Source organism: Ovis aries, chromosome 1 (genome assembly GCF_016772045.2).
Source record: "Ovis aries strain OAR_USU_Benz2616 breed Rambouillet chromosome 1, ARS-UI_Ramb_v3.0, whole genome shotgun sequence".
Lineage (NCBI taxonomy): Eukaryota > Metazoa > Chordata > Mammalia > Artiodactyla > Bovidae > Ovis > Ovis aries.
Window position 1 is genome coordinate 130,881,928 of NC_056054.1, and position 22,941 is coordinate 130,904,868.

The following is a 22,941-nucleotide window of genomic DNA, read 5'->3' on the forward strand; positions in this document are numbered from 1 at the left end:
TGATGTTGAAGCTGAAACTCAATACTTTGGCCACCTAATGCAAAAAGCTGACTCATTTGAAAAGACCCTGATGCTGGGAAAGATTGAGAGCAGGAGGAGAAGGGGACAACCGAGGATGAGATGGTTGGATGGCATCACCGACTAGATGGACCTTGGTTTGGGTGGACTCTGGGAATTGGTGATGGACAGGGAGGCCTGGTGTGCTGCGGTTCATGGGGTTGCAGATTCGGACACAACTGATAAACTGAACTGATGAGTTATATGCGTTTTTGATTGGAAACATAAGTGGTTTAGCTTTTGTGTGATGTTGAAGGCTTTTATCTTCTTTATATTGAAACTGGAGTGGGTTGCCATGCCCTTCTCCAGCGGATCTTCCCAAACCAGGGATCAAACCCAGGTCTGCTACATTGCAGGCAGATTCTTTACTGTCTGAGCCACCAGAGAAGCCCATGAATACTGGAGTGGGTAGCCTATCCCTTCTCCAGGGGATCTTCCCTACCCAGGAATTGAACAGGGCTCTCCTGCATTGCAGGCAGATTTTTTACCAGCTGAACTACCAAGGAAGCCCATAGTCAAAATTAACACAACTTTTTCCTGTTATAGTGGTAGAAACCATTTAAGAAATAGTGAGGTTCTGGGTATGATGTTAATTACCCTTTACTTGTCCAATGCTTTTTACTCATCATCGTTAATGAGCTCCCCAATATCAGAAAACACATGTTTAAACATCTGTTAAAAAAAAAAAAAAAGATCTTCCTTATTTAGGAGCTGGGCTGACCTCTCTCTCACTTGTATAAAAATTGGAAAATCAGAAAGATTCTCTATTGTGACATCACTAGTAATTCTCATGCAGTGTATTGTGGAAACAAAAGCATCAAGTCTTTCTCTTCTGGGTTTATGCTTCAGTTCAGAGTTATGATATCCATGTCTTCTGCCTTTTCTTTTTTTAGTCCTTATTCACCCATTGTTTTTACTTAGCGTCATTTTAATGAATTTTAGAAATGCCATTTTGTAATCCCAGGATGTGATTTAAGTACATGCACCTATCATCAACCCTCTCACATTTATTTCACTAAATGAAAATCTAACTTGAAAATTTTACTGGAATATAGCTGCTTTATAGTGCTATGTTAGCTTCTACTATGGAGCAAAGTGAATCAGCCATATGTGTAGATATATCCCCTCCTTTTTGTATTTCCTTCCCATGTAGCTGCCACAATGCATTGAGTAGAGTTTCCTATGCTATCCAGTAGGTTCTCACTAGTTCTTTGTTTTATACATAGTATCAGTAGTGTATGTACATAAATCCCAATCTTCCAGCTCACACCACCTTTGTCTCTATTTCTTTTTGGCGAGTAGATTCATCTGTTCCATTTTTCTAGATTCCACATATATGCATTAATATATGGTATTTATGATATAAGTCAAAATCTAACTTAAGAAACCTCAATTCAGTTTACCTGTATAGTTTATTGGACTTTATAAAGTTCTTGATTCTCGTTGTCTTGCATGTTTCTGAATGCTTAGGATTGGCTTTTGAAGTATTTGGGGCATGTGCGCACACATCTTTCCTGTCGGCCCTTTTCTTGCTTTGCATTCGATATGGCATATCATTATGTTGCTTAGAGCCAAAAAGGATGCTTTATAATGAGTTCTGTGGTCACAGGGTAATACTCTCCTCTCTCATTCCCTCCAAGACTTCTTTTCAGTTTTATTTGTCAATATTTTGTCTTACTTAAAATGACTTGCTTAAATTTTGCTTGATCATCCATTGCAAATCTCTTACCGTGTTTTTCAAGCTCTTCCAAATATGTTAAATGTGCCACAGTGGATGGTTTCATGGCCAAATATATGTTTGCAAAACCTTGGTGTAGAAAAAGTTGAACTAGCTTCATTAGTATAGGATTTTCTCAGAGTCTCCAATATCCATCTTGAAGATTCCACTTCTCATATGTGTTTAACAATGAAATTCCCCCTCCAGTAGGAAATAACTAAATGTCTTAACACTGAGAAATTAATTGAGGCATATATAAATACTTTGAAAAAGGTGTCTTGAACTCTGCCGGGCCATTTTGAGTGTACACTGTGAGTGAGATATGTGTATATACTAATATGTTCGTGTGCATGCTTATGTGCTTAGTCATGCCTAACTCTTTGCAGCCCTCTGGACTGTAGACCGCCAGGCTCTTCTGTCCATGGAATTTTCCAGGCAAGAGTACTGGAGTGGGTTGCTGTTTCCCACTTCAGGGGATCTTCATAACCCAGGGACCAAACCCATATCTCTTGTGTGTCCTGCATTGGCAGGCAAATTCTTTACCCTGAGCCACGTGGGAAGTCCTATATATATATATCCCTGCACACAGATATATTTAATAATTTATTGGTATGAGCTTGCAACAAAAACTGTCTTAACGTAAAATAAACTTCCTATTAAAATGAATTTCATACTGTGGCTAAATAAACAGACTGAAAAATTCTTAGCATCTTGAAAATTGCCACAGCTCTTTCACCCTGATAAGGATTGTTGTGATAGTACGCTGGGTAGACTTCATGAAACGTGTATTAGACATTTTAAAAAGAGCTAAAGTAACCATTAACCTGCCTGAATTAAATATCTTAGATGGTTTGAAAATACTGTTGAGACCTGGTGAGTCAGACCTGCCACACTGAGCTTGTAGGTCATAGCTGTGTATGAGGACACACGGGTGTTGTCGTGACTGGTTTGTCTCTTAGAAACAGCTTGGCAGGCAGACATCTTGCAGATAAACGAGGGAAGATTGTCTGTTTCAAGTGGCATAAGGCATTCTTTTCCAGTGTGTCATATCTGGTTATACAGTCAGCATTTTCTTGAGAGCAGAAAATCCCCTCTCAGAATTCTTGAATAAATAGCAGACATCTTGGTGGAGATAACTCTCAGGAGATTTTAAAGACTAGAAATGTATTCATTCAGTCTCTTCAGATATGTACAGAAGCTTCTCATACTGGAATTCCTGCCTTTTTTTTTCTTACTAGAAACAAGCTGAGTCATTGTGGTTCACTCTTAAAACAAATTGCTTACCACCCACTTTATGTATATTATTGAATTTAATCCTCATAATAACCTGTGAGGTCAGGTGTTAACATATCTACTTTAGAGATAAAGGAAATCAAGAGTTAAAGTTAACAAGTGCCTCCCAAACAGAAGTTACATGCTAGACACAGCCTGTTTTCCTTTTGATTCCAAGGTTTATAATAGTAACTTCAGGGGTGGGTTCCCTCAGCCCGTCCCTCCTACAGGCACCCTGAACCGGTAAGTCCCCTGAGGTCTCTAAGAGCTCTTTTAGAAAGTGATGGATTAAACCAGGTTCGTAGTTGCAAGTACAGGCCATAAAGAAGTTTCTGGAAACAGGCAACTTTTAGTCATGACTTGTCATACAGTTATTGATGTATGTAACCTGTTAGTGTATGCTTGTTATTCCAATAGAGTTAATGGCTTATTTAAAGGAATGCCAGTGGTTTAGCCCTCTCTCTCTTTGCCCAGCTCATTCATTATGAAGTGATTGGATAGTGTTAGAAAGTCTACTCAAGGAGAGATGATCTGGCTGGATTCCTTAGTCTTGAGTGTGGTCTTACTTCCACATGAATTTTGCTCAGATGTAGTTACCACCCATGTGTGTGTATAGGTTGAATAATTACCCCTGACTTCTTAATTGAGAGATTACTGTAATAGACAAATAAGGAGCTAATAAAGTTAATTTTTTAGTATTTATACAAAATAATTATGGCTTATTCTTGAGTAGAGTGGCTATTCTGCTTAATGTGAGTTACTTTTGATCTCCCAAGTACCTTACAAAACGTATATGTGTTTATACAGGGCTTCCCTAGTGGGTCAGTTGATAAAGAATCTGCCTGCAAAGCAGGAGACCTGGGTTTGATCCCTGGGTTGGGGAGATCCTCTGGGATCTTAGAGAAGGAATTGGCAACCCACTCCAGTACTCTTACCTGGAGAATTCCATGGACAGAGCAGCTGCGCAGGCTACAGTCTATGGGATCGCAAAGTGCCAGATACGATTTTGCGACTTTCACTTTCATGTGTGTGTATATGGGAGACTGTCCTGTGCCTTGTAGGATGTTTAGAAACATCCCTCCCCTCCACCTACCAACAGTACTACCCGAGTTGTGACAACCAGCTTTCCCAAGATCCTTGAGCGTCCTCCACTGGAATCAATACATGGGGCTCAAAAAGCAAAATGGCTTATGATCCATGTAAGTAACAAGCTTTCTATGATGGAGAACAGCTGAATAATATGGGCAAGCCTGGTGCCAGGGTAAAGCATTTCTTTACTGAAGATTGGCCATGCTTTATAAAAGAAAGCAGATGCTTGTGGATATTTGAGAGTTCGCCCTGATTAGGCCAGAAGAGTTGAGTGTTACGTGCACACCAGCATAATTCCCTCTTTAGAAAAATGCTACGCCTGTAAAACATTTGAACAAATCTGAAAAGGTGCTTCCATTCCAGTTACTAAGATTCTTATTTCTTAGAATTCTATACCGTGTGTGTGTGTGTATGAGAGAGAGAGAGAATGAGAGAGATCACAGCTGTGTGCCTCTCGGTTTGTTTGAACAAATTTGTTTAAAAAGTCTGGCCCACATAAGCAGCCCATACTTAGTTTTCTTGGTGGAGCTTAAATCTTGCCAGCCCAACACAATGCCTCTCTCCCTTAACGGCAGGATATAGATTATATTGCAAACTCTTTCTCTGTCTTAGGGCTTATTTTTCTGTAAACATGTCAGAAAGACATCTCCGTGGTTCGAGAGAATGGATTAGCAATGCAAGATTCTGGATATTTCTGTCCCCAGGTTACATAGGCACAGTGTTCCATGATGGAACAGCAACCCTACACAGCTCCATTAAACATCTGTAGTTTTGAAAATTAAAGTTTCCTATCACTCAAGGCAAGGAAATGCAATGGGTGGAGGGACCAGATTGAGTATAAGACCTGTTGGTGTGGTCTGGGGCGCACAGCCGTATGGCGGAATAGGCTGTTTTGTTAATAAATTGGGAAGGGGGTGACCAGTGTGACTGTTGCTTTACTTCTTCCACCCCATGGGGATGAACTGGCATCCTCTAGCCTGAGGCCCGTTGTTGTTAGCTGGGAAGGCATTGCAGACTCATACCCTGCCACCACCCCCATGTGCGCGCTCCTGAAACTGACCAGTCTTCCCAGCTCCCCCACCTCCACTGCCATGCTCTGTCCTCACTGCTCGTGCCTTGCTTCTGTGTGGTCTTGCCTGTGCCCATCTCCTTTGTCCCTACATCCCAGGGCCCACTCTCCATTATGCATAGTAAGCACAGTGAAAGCTTTGGGTGAAAAGGTTTCAGTGTTCATTTCTTTTTGAATCAGAAGGGAAAAAATGGCTATAATAATGAATAGATACTCATGACTCAGCTTGAATGACTCATCTTTATACTAACACAGTCCCCAAATGAAACTTTTTTGCAAAGATATTTTGTTTAAGTCTTTATTGAATTTGCAAGCCCACGCATCCCCTTCATACAAGGATAGGATGCTGTTCTTGCTCTCTTTGAAGTGTGGCATTTGCTGCTCCCTGTGGCTTTGGAGATTGCTTACAAATTCAAGGTCGTTCAGACCCAACACTGTCCTCCTCCCTTTTATGCCTCCTCTCCGCAGCTCATCCTATGTAGATTTTCTGCACCAGTTTCTGGTTCTGCATCCTTTGTGCAAACTCCATTCTCGTCTCTGCAAATCTAGGCTTAGTCAATGCTTAATCACACCAGCATCTTGTATTAGCAAGTGGATCCTCCTCGTTTTCATCCCCACCATTGCATGCTCATTGAAGTCAGCGGTGTTCAGCTCACCCCTTCACCCCCAACCTTGAATGTATTTGGTTCCAGGGAAATGTTTTTCTTAATATATGGCCTCAAGCCAGCACGTTCCTGAAACTTAACCCAGGAGTCCAACGACTCTGAAAGCTTGTCTATTTGCAGTGGGAAGGGCAGCTGCGTGATAATCAAAGGCATATGCTATTTGGCCCGACTGGTCAACAAATAGTTTCTCTCTCTTCCCTGTTGTATTTTCAGGTGTATTTTGTTTTTTACATGAGCCTTCACTTGAGGTGTTACATTATACTGAAATCTCTGAGGATCAGTTCTGTGCCGCTGAGGGCTTTTAGCTGCAGAATTTTTTTTTTTTTTTTTTTAATAGTTGATTGGATGCTGTCTCGAAGGAGTCTGGCTGTCCACACTGTTCATGCAATTCTTGGAGTCTAGTGAGATAATCTGATTTTTAAAATGCTGCCTGAATTGCAAAATCATGCTCCTTTCAGGAATGTGTTCTCAAAGAGTTAGAAAATTAACACTGAACATTGTGGAACCACCTCGCTTTGTGTGCCCTATTTTTTTTTTTTTTCCCCCTAGGAGGAGTCTGAGGATCCTGAACAAGCTGAGTTGTAGTTGGCACATGGGAGCTGGTAAAGGCAGGAGTGTGGGTTCTGCAGTTTCATTTCTCCACCTGAGGAATTCACTTCCCTGGTGCCACAAGAGAAAACAAAATCTCACAAGCTTGGAAGTGGAATTACTGTTCCACGCCCTCATTGATAATTACACTTTCTACATTTGAGTTTCTTATTGTTGCTGTTTTTCATGCCAGACATTCCTTAATGCTTTCCATAAATATTTATTGAATGCCTTTATATGGGGGGGGGGGAGAGGTGAATAGTTAATCAAGGCGGATCTCCAGTAGACAGTGAAGTTCCTCCTCTTATTTGTATTTACGTTGAAAAAAAAAAAAAAAGGAGTGCTTATCCCACACACTTGAATCATTTAGAGATTATCTTTACCCCAACAGATAGTATTTATTATCTTTATCCCAATAGATAGTATTATGGTACCCCGTAATACTCTCACTGTTGCTTTCAGATTATCTCCATGTAGGTCATATCTGGACCCCTAAACAGCCCTGTGGGTTCTGTCTTCACTTAGAGGTAAAGAAACGAAGGCTTAAGTGTCTGTTTTCACTGAAACTAACATTAAAAGTAGGTAGAAAAGTAAAACACCAATGTGTGTGTGTGTTTTTTTTGACTCCTGGTTTTCTGTTGTTTCTGCAAAGATTTTGTTTTGTAGCTGAGAAAAGAGAAATCCACTGCTCCCTTTGTTATGAATTATTTTCTCTTCCCATTGAAGTGCCGTGGTGCCTTATTTAAGAAGGATAACCTACCCATGCTTATCAAGCAAGTAGCCTGAAACTTGAGCCTTGAGTATTTTTCAGTTATAACCCTGGAGGAAGAGAAATAATCTTAGTTTACACTAAAAATGATAAGTTAACAGAAAACACTTGGAACAATGAGGAAGAATGCTGTTTGAAAGTTATCTTAGGTTTTTTCCATCAGCTTAACATTCTCTCTGATTTCTGTTATGTTTGCAAAGCAGTTTTCTTCTATGCAAGAAAGTCCCAGTAATGAAAGCACAGTGGTGTGAAAGTGATAAGCAGACAGAAAAGGCAGATAGATAAATATGATGCAACTTTGGTGAAAGGACAGAAACCAAAGGATAGAATGTAAATATCCTGTGTGTTTATCCAAAATACTTCATGATTTTTGTTTCCTGAAATCATTCTCTCAGTATTCTGAAAAGAGGAAGATGATATTCTAGATATTTAATACTCTTATCTCATATAATGTATTTATTTACATTCTGTCTTATTCCAACAGGGTGGCTTCTTATTCTCTGAACATAAATATGAAAGTGTGTGCATTTGTGTGTATGTATGAAGAGAAGAGACCAGAAGTAAATAGTAAATATCTGAAATCCTCTGTCTCAGTTGGCTTTCACAGAGTAAATTCTTTTATTTCCTCTTCATCCTCTTCCTATTGACCTCATCACCTGTAATGTGACTTGTGTTAAAGATTTTTCAGAAACTTTTTCATGAAAAGTGTTAATTATCCACTTCCACTTAGGATCTTCCTCACACTCTTAATTGAAGGTCACATACTAATGGCAAGGACTGGTTGGTACCATCTTATAAAACAGAAGCCCCTGTTTTTATCGGGCCCATGCTGAAATATGTAAGTACCTTAATTTTGCGTCTATAACAGCATGCCAGCTGTCTCAACTGCTCCACCCCAGGCTAGTCAGAAATCTGATGGAAATGACTGCCTAGAGGGTTTAGCGGGGCTCTGAGGTTCACATGAGTGCCCTTCATCCCTCTGTGAGCTGCTCTGAGATTTCTTTTTTGAAATGTGTTAAAAACTTTGTTTTTTTAAACTTATTTTTAACTGCAGGATAATTGCTTTACAAATGTTGGTTTCTGCCATACATCAGTAGAAATCAGCCATAGGTATACACATGTACCCCCCCTTTTGAACCTCCTTCCCACCTTCCCTGGGCTTTCCTGGTGGCTCAGAGAATAAAGAGTCTGCCTGCAATGTGGGAGATCTGGGTTCGATCCCTGGGTTGGGAAGATCCCCTGGAGAAGGAAATTGTAACCCACCCCAGTATTCTTGCCTGGAGAATCTCAAAGTATAGAGGAGCCTGTTGGGCTATAGTTTATAGCGTCGCAAAGAGTTGAACACTACTGAGCGACTTCACTTTCTTTCTTTCCCACCTCCCACCCCATCCTGCCCCTCTCGGTTATCACAGAGCCCCGGGTTTGTGTGCCCTGCATCATACAACAAATTCCCACTGATTATCTGTTTCACATATGGCAGTGTATATGTTTTAGTGGTACTCTCAACAGTTTGTCTCATTCTCTCCTTACACTGCTGCTCTGAGATTTTATTATCCTTATCATTGAAGGACAGCATTATATCTTAATGGAAAATGAGCATCTTTGTAAGGATCTTCAACCTTAGGAGTATTTTCATGCTATTTTAGTATTAGAATTTAAAGATACTAAGGGATATGGATAGTCTGAAATGTATTGGGTCCAGATATGGATACTGGCTCCCTCACTGCAGCTGAAGACTTGTTGTTCAGTTGCTCAGTCATGTCCGACTCTTCGCAGCCCTGTGGACTGCAGCACGCCAGGCCTCCCTGTCCTTCACCCTCTCCTGGAGTTTGCTTAGACTCATGTCCATCAAGTCGGTGATGCCATCCAACCATCTCGTCCTTTGTCATCCCTTCTTCTCCTGCCTTCTATCTTTCCCAGCATCAAGGTCTTTTCCAGTGAGTTGTCTCTTTGCATCAGGTGGCCAAAGGATTCGAGCTTCAGCTTTAGCATCAGTCCTTCTAATGAATATTCAGAGTTGATTTCCTTTAGGATTGACTGGTTTGATCTCCTTGCAGTCCAAGGGACTCAAGAGTCTTCTCATCAGTTCTTTGGCGCTCAGCCTTCTTTATGGACCAACTCTTAACATCCATACATGACTACTGATAGCTCTGACTTGAAGGACCTTTGTCGGCAAAGTAATGTCTCTGCTTTTTAACATGCTGTCTAGCTTTCTCATAGCTTTTCTTCCAAGGAGCAAGCATCTTTTAATTTCATGGCTGCAGTCACCATCTGCAGTGATTTTGGAGCCCAAGAAAATGAAGTCTTTCATGGTTTCCCCATCTATTTGCCATGAAGTGATGGGACCAGATGCCATGATCTTTGTTTTCTGAATGTTGAGTTTTAAGCCAGCTTTTTCACTCTCCTCTTTCACTTTCATCAAGAAACTCTTCAGTTCCTCTTCACTTTCTGCCATGAATGTGGTGTCATCTGCATATGTGAGGTTATTGATATTTCTCCCCACAATCTTGATTCCAGTTTGAGCTTTATCCATCCTGGCATTTCGCATGATGTACTTAACTCTGCATATAATTTTAATAAACAGGGTGACAACATACAGCCGAAGACTAGGAATCTCATTAACCACCTCTCCCTGTTTTTGCCCTCATTGTCTCTCCACCTACATTGGTTTCACAGTGACTTGAAACCTGAAACCTAGTAGAGGCTATATAGAATAATAGAGATGAATTTCTGGGCTGACAAAGAGCAGAGAAGTATGCTCTTTTCTCCCTTGTCCAAGTAGTATGGGTAACTCTTGCGAATATATCCACTTCTGTACTATGTACTGTACATGACCTTACTGTGCATGTTCTAATTAAATGATCTGGCTCCGTTTGTAAATCGACTTCTGGAAGCTTGTTTTCCACTTATTTCCCTCCTGTCTCTTGTCCAAACACTATTGTCTTCCCTGCTCCACCCAATAATCCCTGGGGCCTCTGTTTCTTCTATGCTTTACATCGTTGCAGTAAGTGAAAGAAATAAAAAGGAAAAAAAGAACTAACAAACTTTAAAAATTTGTAGTGCTCACTTCAGCAACACATATATTAAAACTTGTACCATAAACCTAAGTTTTGTACCTTAAGCCTAAGTTTTATGCTCTTGAAAATTCATTGTAGTGCTATAGATAAGGTGCTATTGACAAAAGTCTGGTTTAGAGCTGTGTTAGATTGTGAGGCATATGATATTGAATAAAAGGTAAAGGCTCTGTGAGTCTGCCAGGTTGATGAGTGAAGTACCACAAATTTGTCAACATCCAGGGTCTCATATTAAGAGGACTCACCTTAGGAATAGTCCTAACAATTTAGCTTGAAAATTCTGTAGGCAATAGAATCAGTTATATCTAGAGTTCATAACTGTTCCACTTACTTGGCTATGTCTGTACACTAAACTCAGGTGACACTGAGACTTTAACTTTGAGACTTGTTTGGTGCCAAGTGGTATGATCTCAATGTGAGGTATCAAATGACAGAAGTGCTTGCCACAGCATTCCAGAACTCCATATGTCCCCATATCTCACCCTGCCCTTTTCTCTGCACACACACCTGCCTCCTACAGCTGGGCCTGGGCTGTGTGTGGCAAGAATTCTCTCTGCTTTTGTTCCACGGCATTCAGCAATCACAAAGTGGTTGGTGGAGTGGAGTGAGTATTTGGTGATGAAATTTGCGTGTCCTTTCCTGGAAGAAGTGTAATTAGAATGTTGTTGTTGTTCAGTTGCTCAGTTGTGTCCAACTCTGTGACCCCACGGACTGCAGCACGCCAGGCTTCCCTGTCCTTCACCATCTCCTGGAGCTTACTCAAACTCATGTCCATCGAGCCAGTGATGCCATCCACCCATCTCATCCTCTGTTGTCCCCTTCTCTTTCTGCCTTCAATCTTTCTCCCCAGCATCAGGGTCTTTTCTAATGAGTTGGTTCTTTGCATCAGGTCACCCAAGTATTGGAGCTGATGTTGTATTCACACAGCCACATATAAAACGTGAGCAGGAGCATCACCTATTTAATAGCACTACATCATATTTATTAAAGTATTTCCTTTCAAAAACATTGAGTGACACAGACATACAGAACAAATGAGTGATTCCCAATGGGGAGAGGAAAAGGGGGAGAGCAACATAGGGGCTGGGCACAAACTATTATGTATAATATAAGCTACAGGGATATGCGGTACAACATGGGCAATATAGTCAGTATTTTACAATTACTATATATGGAGTACAACCTTTAAAAATTGTGACTCACTATTTTGTACACCTGTAACATATTCAGCAACTAATTTTCAATTAAAAAAAGCCAATTGCGTTAAAAGGCATTTATTTTCTTTTTAAGGCCAGTGCATTTAAGCAAATTGTTTATCATCTGTGGACATATAAAGAAAAAGAAAAACCCTATCATCAAAATCTCAGTTGGAACACTAAATTTTGGCTGGGAAAATTTCATAAAATATATAAAATTTACAATCACAGGGTAGATTTGCTTATCCAAGTTTTTCTAAATTTGCTTTAAATTTTTTCAGTAATAGGATTGAGTAATCAGTTTTTCAATTTAAATTTATGTTAATTACAGTGAACTCAATTGAACAGTTCAGTTCCTCCATTGAACCAGCTGGTGCTCCCAGTATGGTTAGCCCTGAGCATCGGGGGTTCAATATCCAAGGAATGCTGACTGTACCATGTCCTTTGATATAAGGGACCTGAACATCTGGGTTTGGTACAGAGGGTGGGCCAGTGGGGAGGACCTGGAACAAATCCCCTGTGGGTACTGAGGAACCTTATAACCATTTTGAGAATTCACTAAGACCCATCAGGTACCAATAGAGCAAATAGTAGAAAAGCAGAGTTTCTAGGGGACCAGTGCCTCAGCAATCTGGTAGGGCTGACATCCAGGTTCCAAGCGAGGAACTTAGCTGTGAGGCTGTCGCACAAAATTTTATTTCAGTATAAGGTCCTATTGCTTAAAAACTTTCGGAAACAACCTCATCGGTGAAGAATCCTCCTGCAGTGCAGGAGATGCAGGTCCGATCCCTGGGTTGGGAAGATCCCCTGTAGGAGGAAATGGCAACCCACTCCAGTATTCTTGCCTGGAAAATCCCATGAACAGAGGAGCCTGGCAGGCTGCAGTCCATGGGGTCTAAAAGAGTTGGACACGGCTGAGCGGCTAATGCACATATACTTTAAAAATTCAGTTCGATTGTCATCCTTCTGAAATAACATTGAGCCCTGGTTCTGTCAGTACTTTATTGCTGTATATAATACTTGCCTGTATTAATTTCTCTTGCTACAATAATGCTGCTAAGCCACAACCCAACCCAAAGTTCAGTGGCTTAAAGTAATAATTTTTATAGCTCACATGCCTATGAGTCACCTGATCTTGGCTGAAAAATGAAAGTGACTCAGTCGTGTCCGACTCTTTGCAACCCCATGGACTATACTATACAGTCCATGTAATTCTCCAGGCCAGAATACTGGTGTGGGTAGCCTTATCCCTTCCCCAGAGGATCTTCCCAACCCAAGGATCAAGCCCAGGTCTCCCGCATTGCAGGCAGATTCTTTACCAGCTGAGCCACCAGGGAAGCCCAAGAATACTGGAATGGGTAGCCTATCCCTTCTCCAGGGGATCTTCCCAACGCAGGAGTCAAACTGGGGTCTCCTGCATTGCAGGTGGATTCTTTACCAACTGAGCTATCAGGGAAGCCCTTGATTAGGAAGATCTTGGCTGAGCTTGGCCAAATTTGATAGAAAATAGTGATACTTACAAAATTGAAATTGAATGAATTATCTCTTTTATCTCTAAAATGTGAGAAGTAATAGAGTTTCAGTTTTCTCTGTAGCATTATGGGCTGAATGCTTATCTGTCCTAGCTGTCAGAACTAATGGAAATCATACTGGAAAACAGTTCATTTGGTACCATCAGATTCCTTTATAGTGAATGCCATTCAAACCAGCATTCCCATGGAGCCCAGTTTCCATGTCCTTTAGCTGTTTAGCAATGTGGCTTAAATGCAGTAACTCTAGAGTGTGCCTTTAGCAAAGCACTGTCTTTTGAGATTTGCTCTAGTTGCTGTCTCTACCTGTAAACTCTGTTTATTACTGCTATTAACACCATGTTACTACATATTATACAGGTGGCTTTATAGTAGGTATAATACAGGAATATGGGACTTCCCTAGCTCAGATGGTAAAGAATCTGCCTTCAATGCAGGAGACCCGGGTTCAATCTCTGGGTCCGGAAGATCCCCTGGAGAGGGAAATGGCAACCGACTCTAGTATTCTTGTCTGGAGAATCCCATGGACAGAGGAGCCTGGTGGGATGCAGTCCATGGTGTCATAAGAGTCAGACATAACTGAGTGACTAAAACACATACACAATACAGGGATATGCATAGATAGGTATGCTCATTGCCTGTGAATGTGCTCATTGTTGAGAAATTAGCAAATAGAGATAAAATAACATGAGCCTTGAAGGATATGCATTCACAATTTGGACTGTTGGGGATTCTGGGCCCCTACTTTGGTGATTCGATTAGCTGTTTCTGATTTAAGGTAAGAACTAATTTAGGAGAAAGTTTTCCCTTTTCATTTCTGGGGCAACTTCTTAAAGAGGAGAACTTCACTGGTGGCTCAGACCGTAAAGAATCTGCCTACAATGAGGGAGATCCAGGTTCAGTCCCTGGGTTGGGATGAACCCCTGGAGAAGGAAATGGCAACCCACTCCAGTATTCTTGCCTGGAAAATCCCGGAGCCTGATAAGCTACAGCCCATGGGGTTGCAAAGAATTGGACACGACTGAGCGACTTCACTTCTTAAAGAGGAAGCTACCAAAGGTTACTAAGTGTTGACGTCTAGGAGTTTAATTTAGAAAATGCAGATTAAACGTTTAAACTTTTTTTAAAAACTGAATTTGTTGCCCTTTTACTTGGTCTAAAAATATTTTTTAAGAGCCAGTAGCAAAGAACTGTAAGATACTACTATCATCAGGGAGAAGCTTATTTGAAAATAATATTCAAGTACTGAAAATAAAAATGCTTAAGAACTAGTAGCAGGAATGCCAGCTGGTTAACTATGAAAAAAAGTAAGCATGGACTTTGGAGTAAACACCAGTGATTAGACTCTTAGGGAGGTTTTGAGCATTTCTGATTATCTAAGTAGATGTGGAAGTGAATTATCTTGGTTCTTCTGAGAGTCAAATAAGATAATGAAGGGAAAGGTCTAAGCAGATGCTTCCGTTTTTGCCCTTAACTCTGTTTTTATCTTCATGTGCACATGATCAAGGCTGATGAGATATAATAATATTGACAGAGTCAAAGTAATATAAAAATCATGATACAGTATGTTTTTGTGTGTGAAACATGGCAGGAAAACTACAAGACGGAATTAAAGAGATAAACATCAAAGTGATCGACGTTGAAAAGAATTTTAATTGTTACGTCAGAGTGCAATAAACACAATTATATGTGGTATAGTATGTATATGATGTATATGTATATATGCATTCAGTTAAAAGATAGGACATTTTCTCTTAGGACTAAATGGGCATTAATTGGATAGAAAACTAGAGCCTACAGAGTTCGGTTGGTTGTCCTACATGAGGCTTTGTTTTTTTTAATTCCAGTTTTTATATCTATTCCAGGCAGTGGGCATCACTCTTCCTGGGCCTGCCTAAAATTTGTGCTGTAAACATGGGTAATTAATTGCATGAGTGTTGAATAACAAACTTTTCTGTTAAGACAACTCTTGATTTTCTGCTGGGCACCAGCAGTGAGAATTTATTTACAGGCCTTTGTTGTAAGTTGGAAGGAATCTGGGGTCAATTTTAGAATATCGATCCTTTAAGCAGAAAAAAACAGTTTGATACTATCAAATTACAAAACTAAGATAATTTAGTAATAAGTTTGATGTCCTTCATTCAGAGAAAGACAGTCCATGGATTGGAGGAGTACAGTGTCTTATAAGCATTGTTGTAAAGACATATGGGGCAAGAGTGAGTTTATAGAGCTTTAGTTTTTTTAATCAAATCTTATTGGAGCTTAGTTGTTTGATGGGCTTCCCAGGTGGCGCTACTGGTAAAGAACCTGCTTACCACTGCAGGAGTCACAGGAGACATGAGTTTAATCCCTGGGTCGGGAAGATCCCCTGGAGGAGGGCATGGCAGTCCACTCCAGTATTCTTGCCTGGAGAATCCCATGGACAGAGAAGCGTGGAGGGCCACAGTCCATAGGATTGCAAAGAGCGACCGCCACTAAGGTGACTTCGCACACGTGCCCGCATAGTTGCTTTGTGATTTTGTGTTAGTTTCTACTGTACAGCAGAGTGAATTGGCTCTATGTATATTTCCCCTCTGTTTGGATTTCCTTCTCATTTAAGTCACTACAGAGCACTGAGTAGCGTTCTCTGTGCTGCACAGTGTTGTTGTTCAAGCACTGAATCATGTCCAACTCTTTGCAGCCTGTGGACTGCAGCACGCCAGGCTTCCATGTCCTTCACTATGTCCTGAGTTTGCTCAAACTCATGTCCACTGAGTCAGTGATGCCATACAACTGTCTCATTCTCCACCTCCCCCTTCTTCTCCTGCGTTCAGCCTTTCCAAGCATCAGAGTTTTTTCCCCAGTGAGTCTGCTCTTCACATCAGTTGGTCAGAGTATTGGAGCCTCAGCTTCAGCATCAGACCTTCCACTGAATATTCAGGGTTCATTTCCAATAGGTTTGATGGGTTTGATCTCCTTGCTGCCCAAGGGATTCTCCAAAGAGTCTTCTCCAGCATCATAATTCGAAACCGATTCTTCGGCACTCAGCGTTCTTTATGATTCAACTCTCACATTTGTACATATGTACGTATGTACCATAGCTTTGACTATATGGATGGACCTTTGTTGGCAAAATACTATACAGTAGGTTCTCATTAGTTATCTATTTTATACATAGTATCAATAGAGCTTTAAAAGAGGCAATATGGTAATGGATTATCTAGAGAGGTCAGGAAGGGAATTTCCTTATAAGGCTCAGTTCAGTTCAGTTCAGTCACTCAGTCATGTCTGACTCTTTGTGAACCCAAGAATCACAGCATGCCAGGCCTCCCTGGCCATCACCAACTCCCAGAGTTCACTCAGACTCGCGTCCATCGAGTCAGTGGTGCCATCCAACCATCTCATCCTCTGTCGTCCCCTTCTCCTCCTGCCCCCAATCCCTCCCAGCATCAGAGTCTTTTTCAATGAGTCAGCCCTTCACATGAGGTGGCCAAAGTACTGGAGTTTCAGCTTCAGCATCATTACTTCCAAAGAAATCCCAGGGCTGATCACCTTTAGAATGGACTGGTTGGATCTCCTTTCAGTCCAAGGGACTCTCAAGAGTCTTCTCCAACACACAGTTCAAAACCATCAATTCTTCAGCGCTCAGCCTTCTTCACAGTCCAGCTCTCACATCCATACATGACCATAGGAAAAACGATGGCCTTGACTAGATGGACCTTTGTTGGCAAAATAATGTCTCTGCTTTTAAATATGCTATCTAGGTTGGTCATAACTTTTCTTCCAAGGAGTAAGCATCTTTTAATTTCATGGCTGCAGTCACCATCTGCAGTGATTTGGAGCCTCCAAAATAAAAGTCTGACACTGTTTCCGCTGTAACAGGTCCTATTTTCAGGGTAAATCAAGCTCAGGCTCAGCTGGAGGACTGTGATTGTGTGTTAGGATTCCTTGACAGGTGTTTCCCTCACGTGCAGGCTGACATAGGTGTAAACTTGTGATGTGGGCCGCACCTCTGGGATGGCCTCCAGGCTGTGTGTCTCCGTTTAAGAATTAGCTTTGTCAATATCAGCAGAGGAACTGTCATTTGAAGCCAGTTCACTGATGTCCCCAGAAGAATGTCAGATTTCAAGGAGTGAAATGTGTGGATTAGATCTCTGAAAGGGATGTCTTCTCTGTGACCAGTCATTTTTAAGCCTGAAACTTGAGCTCTGATCTTCCCAAGTAGCACAGTGGTAAAAGATCCACCTGCCAATGCTGGAGACTCGGGTTCGATCCCTGGGTCGGGAAGATCCCCTGGAGGAGGGCATGGCAACCCACTCCAGTATTCTTGCCTGGAGAATCCCCATGGACAGAGGAGCCTGGCGGGCTACAGTCCCATGGGGTCATGAAAGAGTCGGACACCGCTGATTACACACGTCATGTTGTCGAGCTCTGAAATAATTGTACAGCAGCTAATGAGTGTAAGGAGCGTAGCCCCTCTCCACACAGGTGAATTGAAGCTGTGTGTGCAGTTTCGGTAATCACATTTCAGCTTTCTGTATGCTTTGATTAGCTACTCTGTTCTTTCTCACTACAAATACACACACCCACACACAGGGGCCAAACCTTGGAAAATTACAATTTTCCGTTTTAATTTGAGAGTCACCCTGGTCACATCAACAAAACCCTTGACGGCATAGGTCCAGCTCCCAGCCCTGCCTGTTCATACTTCTGTGACCTTAAACAAATTCCTTCAGAGCCTTTTCTTTTTGCTTAGAGTTGAGACAGATGATTTTACAGATTCTTTCAGTTCTGTGATCCTGATTTTAATTTCAGTTTGCTGTTGGAGACAAAATGGGCAATTGTAGATGGTCTGCTTCTGCTTAAGTTACCGTTGTTGGGTTTTGGGGTGTTGTTTTGTTTTGTTTTGATTTTGCATTTAAAGGAAAGCCTTACAAATCTTCTTTTCCTTTGGAGACTGAAAATTTGTTTGTTAAGGATTAAATGAGGTACTTTATTTGGCCTTGAAAGGAGTTCATGCTCAAATCTTCTTGATTGTGATGCTGCAGAATAATTACACTGAAAATGGAAAATTTGAATGTTTTAAAATATTTTTGTGTGTGTGCAGAGGGTATAATTGTATTATGCCCAGGCTAACAGAAAATTGTTTATATGAGGAAACCATGGCTGTGATAGAAGTAGCATCATGTTGTACTTTTTAAAAGATACTCACTATATAAAATCTAATCACTCCAAGGAAATTGTGTACTGATTAAATAGTAGTCAATACTCGACTATAGGAGGCCAGCTATTCAGACCAGTGAGAAGTTCGTTTAAATGCAGAAACCAGATGGTTTTCGTTAGCCACAAACCTTAAAATTACATAAATCCACGGATGCTAAGCTATGGATCTGTGCCTTCTCCTTGCCAAGCTAGACTTCTCGGCCAGTGAAACAGAGAGTTCCTTGTTCCCTCTCTCTCTTTTAGTTGGGACTGTGTGGGGAGGAATGCTGCCAAGCCAGCTCTATAAGGAATTTTGATCTCCTTGATGATAATAAAGAGAAACTTTTTGGAGAAAGGGAACACCCAGTTTGAAAGACAGTGAGAGAACTTGTTTGAGAAGTTGGTTTTGTGCTTGTAAATTGCACCGATTCTAGCTAGGTGTATGTTTCCAGGGTCACCTCTGCAGAGTGGCCCAGATTAGGTATATATATTTTATTTGTTTGTTTTAATTTCCCCTTCAGCTTTTTAAAAGCTGTTCTCTAGCTAACTTTCTTTTGGAAAGTCCATTTTCACTTGGGTAGCTTGTCTGTTTATGATGACCATAAAATATGGAGCTGGCAGCAAATGGTTGTTTTTAAAAGATTGACAGCATCTTTTAGGTGTAGCTTTGGGTCTCTGTAGTTCAGAGCATTCTGTAAATAGCCTGTTGCTTCTGAGGCAGTGTGCATGCGCCCTTGTTTCAGCCGATTATTCTGTTCCTTGTCACTGAGCACTGTTTTCCCATGGGAAAGCATCTTTGGTCTTATGATGTCAGTGGAAAGTCATTCAAGTTATAAGAATTATCTTCGTCTTCAGTCGCTCTGAAATGCAAAGACTATGAATGGCCATTTATAGCAGGATGCCAATCTTTTATGTGTTGTCTTAGATTTCTGCCAAGTAACATTAAGTTGTTACTTTAGATGGTGTTAAGATGAAAGCAAAATTAAAGTAATAGTTATTCAAGTGGGTATATTTCCCATCCACTCAAGTTTGTATTTTCTATTAAAAAGAGAAATGTTTTGTAAAAGTTAGGGATAATTACCTTTAGGATGACTTTGACAGGGTATTGTCACTAGCTGCAAATAATTTACTCTAGGATGGAAAGATTTCATTTTTAAGAGGGTTCATTTTAACAAGTCCTGAAAAGGACACTGTGTATGATGTATTCAGCCATTTTTTGAGGCTTCATTCGGGGAAAGGGATTTGGGGGAACCTGTTGGGCCCTTGGAAGGCTAGGTATTATCCTCTGTGTGACCCCCTTGCGGTGGTCACAGTCTCCTTCTGTTTGAATGCCAGCGAGTGAGTGGGCTTCTCTCAGAAACCGGGCTTTGTTTCTTAGATGGGTTATTTGACACCAGTAAGGATCCTGGGTTGTTTGTCTTAATTAACTGAACCAGGGATATGTTACTTAAAACCTGAAATTCTTTGCAGGTGGACTTCATTAAGAATAGAAAAGCTTCAGGTTCAGTTTGTTCTCTACTATTCCCTTACTCTGATCTTGTACGCAGCTGGTGCTGGCTTGGAAAAGAATTTTTGTCCAAGAAATAACGTTTTTGTGATTGAAGTATTTATTTATAAAGGGCTTCTTGTAATGTCAAATGTCACAGTTATGCACATACAGCCAGTTTTATAATTTCCAGCATAATAAGTTGTCCTAAGTATTGAGGAATCAAGGTTTGAACTATTAAACAGCTCCATTCTAAGAAAATAGGCATGTTAATGATCGTGACTCACCATACTTTTTTTTTTTTTTAAGTTAATACTAAATCTCATCTGGTAGAAATCTGAGAGGAATTGAAGCATATGTCTTCTTAACTCCCATTGTCAAAAGGAGAAAATCATAGGCAATTAAAGATGTATTCCAGTAAGATGATAGGGCCATAATCAATTCATTTGAGGGGAATGAGAAAGTGATTACCACCATTTGATAGTGGGAATATAGAAACATACAAACAGATGGCAATTAAAATAATTGTAAAGTCAAAAAGACAGAAAAATAATGAAGAATGGGAAAAATAGAAAGGTGGTAAAAAGTCAAGGTAGGAAAACTGGAGAAACATTTGATGTGTTTGTCTGATAGAGTGGCCAGTGTCTCAACTTACCAGTGCATCTGACAGTTTTAGCGCTAAAAGTCTCATATCCTGGAAACCTCTTAGTCCCAAGCAGACTGGTTGGTCATGTTATTATCAGGATAAGCACTTGCCTGATTTACTACCTTGTCCCTAAAGACACAGTGCCTAGCATGTATTGTATACTCAAATTTACTGAATGAAGAAATGTTAGTTGCTTTATTTATGTATTATTGCTGTTGTTATATTTTAGTTGCCACTCAGCAGCAAGGAGGTGAAAGACTTCTTCAAGTAGGTAAAAGAGAAGCAATGGCCTAATCTTTAGGAATGTCTTATTTGTGGCATTGAAGGATTTTGAGTTAGTAAGAGGATAATCAGAAAAATAGAGAGCCAGGCTAGTTCATTGCAACAGAAGCTAAGCGGAAAGACTTGTAAGGAAGAATTCAGGTATGGCAAAGAAACTGAAAAGTAACAGGTATTGGAGAAAAATACTTTCCTTTCTCAGGAAGTTATACGTAACCTTTGAGAAAATTGTTCCAAGGGTGGGAATGTAAACCACACTATAAGAGTCTAAAGAAGCAGGTAAGAAGGTGGTATCATTGAGCATTTAAATCACCATCTGATAGGATTTGTTGGAAAAAATGAAAAAATAATAATTCTTCTAGAGCAAAGATAGGTAAACTTGGGGCCACTGGCCAGATCTGGTCTACTGCCTGTTTTATGAAGAAAATGTTCCTATGAAGCAGCCACACCCATGTTGTCTGCGGCTGTTTTTGCATTGCAGCAGGGGACTTAGGGGCTGCCTGCCAATGCAGGAGACATAAGAGACACAAGTTCGATCCCTGTGTCAGGAAGATCCCCTGGAGGAGGGCATGGCAACCCACTCCAATATTCTTGCCTGGAGAATCCCATGGACAGAGGAGCCTGGCGGGCTAACATCCATAGTGTTGCAAAGCGTCCAACATGACTGAAGCGACTCAGGGCATACACAACAGAGTTGAGCAGGTACAAGAGACTGTATGGTTCACAAAACCTAAAATATTTACTGTCTGGCCTTTGACATAGAAAATATGTTGACCCTCCCTGCTCTAGAATATAATAGAATGGGAGGAAATATTTTTTGTCTGTTTACTTTTTATTTCAGTAGAGGAGATCTGAGCATATTTGTGGATGTATTGTGAAGCTGGAGAAACGGAAGAACTTATTGGGTGTCTTATTGTTGTGTAATAACATTACCTCAAAACTAATGGTTTAGAATAACAAAAACTTATTATCTCAGTTTCTGTGGATCGAGAATTTGGGAGTGTCTTCTGGGTGGTTCTGGCTCGAGTTTTCCCTTGAGGTTTCAGTCATGTCAGCAGGTGAAGGCTTGATGAGGCCGTCGGGTGTTTCCAAGCTCATTAACGTTGCTGTTAACAGGAGAGCTCGATTCTGCATTACATGGGCCTCTCCACAGGGTTGCTTGAGTGTCCTTCCAACATGGCAGCTGGACACCGCCCCCCAATACCAAGTGATTGTCCCAGACAGCAGCAAAGCAACCCTAAGGCCCTTTACAGCCTTGCCTTGGAAAACATATATCATTTCTGCCCTATTTTATTTGCTGCAACAGAAAAACCCTGAATATTTTATGGATGACAGTGATGAGAGCATTAATCTAGGAAGTAGGGACTATTGAAACTCTTGGAAACTGGCTGCCATGGGGGAGAGAAATTGGTACCTCATGTTCCTTGAGGGGAGGATTTGGAATGAAGGGCCTTCCTGTTGTCAAGGAGATAGAAACTGCGGTGAACTCACTGTGGAGAATCTGAGTACAGAGAAATGTTGAGATAGAGAAGGGGGGAATTTGTTCAACAAAATTATTACCAACCATGGTAAAAGATCATTAGTCTCCCTGTTTGGTTAGGGGTAAGTTCTCAAGATTCTTAGACTGGAAGTCTTTGGGACAAGAATGAGTTTGAGCGGAATAAAGTACCATGGCGAATACAATGATGATTTCATTATTAGATTTTTAATTCCTTGACAGTGGAATTTAAAAATAAATGTATTAACACATAAATTGTATGTATTTATCTATATTATAAATACATTTTATGTCCTTCATTGCATCTAATATGGGGCCTTGTCTATAGGTATCTGACTACTTGACTTTCTTGCGGTGTTATTATCTTACTACTTAATTCAGTAAAACGGACAAAGTGTATATGCTGTTTTTTGAGGATCAAGGCATTGAATTTACTCTTATTCCCTCAGGAAAACTGTGAAACTTAGCGTTTGTGGAGCATTCTGCTCAGACTGTTTCTTTGCATCTGTTGGAGCATGGGCCTCTCATTTTCCGACTTGGAAATTATAGGTGGTGGGGAAAGCTCCAAACTGGGGAATTGAGGGATCCGAGCTACTCTGCTGACAGTCCAAGACTATGGTTTGCATTGCTATTTGTTACTTTGGGCATCAGAGAAGCAGAATCTTACTAAATGCATTTTACAAAGCAGAACTAGAAATGTAGAAAATGTTACCTGAAACGTGATTTTAGAGATTGTGCCCAGTAGCTTTTGCTTAGGTCTGAGAGGTCTCAGATGAGTTCAATGCAAGATTTTTTTTTTTTTTTAAAGGGTAAAAATCCTCTTAGG

The 22,941-nt window shown here is 40.7% G+C and overlaps 1 protein-coding gene across 6 annotated transcripts in view; it reads left to right on the plus strand.

Moving 5' to 3' along the window:
* The window catches only part of APP (amyloid beta precursor protein), a 312,615-nt gene that overhangs the window by 43,051 nt on the left and 246,623 nt on the right, over positions 1-22,941 (plus strand). The window lies entirely within an intron of this gene.